The sequence below is a fragment of the Carlito syrichta genome, unplaced genomic scaffold, assembly GCF_000164805.1.
Source record: "Carlito syrichta isolate Samal-C Ts95f unplaced genomic scaffold, Tarsius_syrichta-2.0.1 Scaffold315490, whole genome shotgun sequence".
NCBI lineage: Eukaryota > Metazoa > Chordata > Mammalia > Primates > Tarsiidae > Carlito > Carlito syrichta.
This window is the reverse complement of record NW_007259586.1, coordinates 121,347-125,100: the sequence shown is the minus strand read 5'-3', so window position 1 is coordinate 125,100 and position 3,754 is coordinate 121,347. Positions and strand designations below refer to the sequence as shown.

General features: G+C 40.8%; 1 pseudogene; it reads left to right on the top strand.

The window, feature by feature from the left end:
* Window positions 1-2,305: 2,305 nt before the first annotated feature.
* LOC103275493 lies at window positions 2,306-3,374 on the top strand (annotated as a pseudogene).
* The last annotated feature ends 380 nt before the right edge of the window (window positions 3,375-3,754 follow it).

Below are 3,754 nucleotides of genomic sequence, written 5' to 3'. Positions count from 1 at the left end.
CTCCCAGCCACCGCAGCCTCAAACTGCTGGGCTCCGGCAATCCTTCCGCCTCAGCCTTCCAAGTAGCTGGAACTACAGGCGCACACTACCACACCCGGCTAATTTTTTGATTTATTGTAGAGATGAGGTCTCGCCTGCCCAGGCGGGTCTTGAATCCATGGGCTCAGGCAATTCACTCACCTCAGTCTCCCAAAGGCACGGGATTACAGGCTGAGCCACCGAGCCCGGCTTGATTCATTCTATCTCTTAAGACTTAGACCAGTGTTTTCCAAATTATGGCATCTATAGATCAATTAATAGTTTTTTCAGACATGCATATTTGCCATATACAGTAAATTCAAATACAGTAAGAATGCAACAGCACATGCTGTTTGACAATAATAAAAATGGCATATCAGTGAGAGATGGTTTTTAATACACTAATAATATAAGCTAGTATCGTAAGCTTAAGTAAGGTCCACATAGTCACTTATATAACATAAGGGACATTAGCTGAAGGACAGTTTTTTCACCCACTCCACTTATTTTTATATTTTTATTTCTATAAAATGATCTCTGGATCAAGTTTAGCCTCAGATCACAGAGAATTTCTCATTGAAGACAATGCCAGTTCATTATCTGATACTGAAGATAATAATCATACCATGTATCATACTCAAATGCTGGGATGTGAAAGATCACAATGAATGGAATCCAAGTCAGCTCTAGAAAGTAGTTTTCCTTTTGCTATTGCAGTTTTTGAATGGGTGTTTGATCATGCCCCCTACATGCCAATGACTTCCTTCATAGTTGCGGGGGGGAGGCACCACACTAGAAACAATTCAACTTGCAAAGACTGAGGTGTTTGTACAATAATTTTTTCTTCTTAAGAAATCTTGATGTCTTGCCTCCAACAATAAAAAAGTAATGATAGTGTTTCCTTGAAGTGATGGGTTCATGCTTTGAAGATTGAATAAATCACTAAAATCAGCCATTGGAGCAAACAATCTGAAATGATAGAAATAGTCTCTACTGGCATCATCAGTGTAATGAAGAAATGTGATTTTTAAAACCCATCTCTCATTTTTAAAGTTCATTTAAGCATCTTTTTCTTCAACAGCACTGTGGAAAAGTAGTTTTGAAATTGCAACATATTTCTTCATATATGTAAAGAGTTAAAATCAATAGCTATGATTTAATAATATTTGTATTTCTTACACTTCTTCAATATTAAATCAAGATCTGAAGACATACTGACTACTTTATTCTCTGCAAATAGTGGTATTGGGTTGATAATCAGGCACAACTCCTTTAATTGAAAGTTCTTCATTGCTGCATATGTGGTTAGTGTTTCTTCACTACTTCACTACTGATTACAACATGACATTTTCTATTCCACCTCATAGCTTTCTGATGACCATCAAACAAAATATCTCTTCTGTAGAATGGGCACTCAATGCAAATAAAACAAATTACACACTTTTCTCTCTTAGATATATCACTCATACACTGAGGAAGTTTAACATGTTATCCAATTGTGATGCAAAGCACTTGTCAACTGACAGGACATGCTTTACACTCTCCAGGGTATGTCACTTGCATTGTGTAATGGCCATCAGGATCACATGATGAAGGAATTGTGCTGGAAGTTCATTTAGCTTTCTCTCGAAGTACGTGTGTCACGAACTCCACTACCTTTGCCATGAGAATGCCTCTATAGTTTTGATCCCCTCTCTGTCTTTATCAACACGATTCCTCAATTTTGTACTGAAACTGTTTTGCATTTCTTGTTCTGAGAAAGCACAACTAGTTTACCAGTTAAAATTTGAAAAAAGATAAGCATAATAGACTTTATGACATTATTATATTTAAAAAGTTAGCATAGGCAACTTTTCTACAGAAAAATCAAAAAATTAACCAGATATGATGGTGTACACCCATAGTCCCAGCTACTTGGGAAGCTGAGGCAAAAGGATCATCTGAACCCAGGAGGTCAAGACTGTGATGAGCTGTGATCATGCCGTTGCACTCCACCCTAGGCAACAGAGTGAGATCCCAGCTTAAAAAACAAAGTTGATAATGCACTGAGTATTAGTATATGTGTAGGTACCATAAAATCCAGCTTTCAGGTCTTTGGCGCCCATGCTACAAACTTGAGTCCTGTCTCCACTGCCCCAGGTCCGCTACTCTGGGAGACCCAGGTAACTCTGTCACAGCCTCTGTCCCCTGTGACCTCCAGGATCTGGAACCCCTTAGGGAGGACCCTGGATACCCAAAAACCAGGAAATGAACTGTCTGGAGATGACTCAAGATACCCACAGTGACCATGTTTCTTGGAGTGTCTAGTCAATATCAGCCCTGGATCATCTCCTCCCAGAGGACAGAATTAGTATGGAGTGGAGGCTCTCAGGGATCAGCTGGATGCCCTGGAGTTGAGAGGAATCTTCTGGTATACCCTTCCTTTAAAAAGTGTGAGTGCAGTAAGATTCTGAGGTCTGCTTTTTGGGAAAGCTCCCTGGGAAATATAGAGACACTATGTCTTTCATTGTGGCTGCAGAAAAATGAATGCATTTCCACAAAAAAGGTTGGTAGATTAATTGGTGAATTATAGATGTTCACGAACACATCAGTTCCTCTCTGTGCAGGTGGACAATTTGTGACAGTGGATAATTCATTTCTGTGTCCTGTTTTCTGGATGTCAGAGTTTAATGCTAAATCTTGTGGAATGGGACTTGGCAACTCAGAAAAATGTTCACATATGACCGATCACTACATGATTTGTTAATCATGGGAATAATAAATGAATGAAAGTGGAAAAAACCAACTTTCAGATGTCAGATTTCATTACTGTACTTTTTAGACATACTTTTTACTATTTTGATGACTAGAGAAGCTGTAAACTCTTTATACCTGTAAGTTTGCTTGTCCCAGAAAACAGATTCAGATTCTGTATTTACTCTTTATGCTTAAAATCTCATCAAACAGCCAGACTGGTTGTTGGCGATGGCTGTGGGGCAGATGCAAAGCTGCAGATCTTTGTGCATACCCTCAATGGCAAGACTAACACCCTTGAGGTTGAGCCCAGTGACACCATCAAGAATATCAAAGCTAAAATCCAAGACAAGGAGGGCCACCCGACCAGCAGCATCTGATATTTGCCGGCAAACAGCTGGAGGATGGCGGCACTCTCTCAGACTACAACATCCAGAAAGCACCAGGTGCTGTGCCTGCGAAGCAGCATTATTGAGACTTCCCTCCATCAGTTTGCCCAGAAGTACAACTGCGACAAAATAACCTGCTGCAAGTACTATGCATGCCTGCATCCCTGTGCCATCGACTGCCACAAGAAGCTTGGGCACACCAACAACCTGCGCCCCAAGAAGAAGCTCAAATAAGGCCCTCGCTGGCTCCTCCCTCAAGGCAGCCTCCTGCCCTGGCCCATGGCCCTGGGGCCTCAATAAAGTTTCCCTTTCATGGGAAACTAGAGTAGTAAAAAAAAAAGAAATCTCATCTTAAGCTGTAATGAATAATAGTTCAAGACCAACCTGGGCAACTTGGCAAGACTTTGTCTCTACAATAGATCAAAAAATTACTCAAGCTTGGTGGTGCGTGCCTGTAGTTCCAGCTATTTAGAAGGCTGAGGCGGAAGGATCGTCTGAGCCCAGCCAGTCAAGCTGCGGCGAGTGTGTCACTGCACTCCAACCTGGGCAACAGACTAGACTCAATAATAATAATAATAATTTTACTTTTGTCATCACTACATTTATGCTTGAAC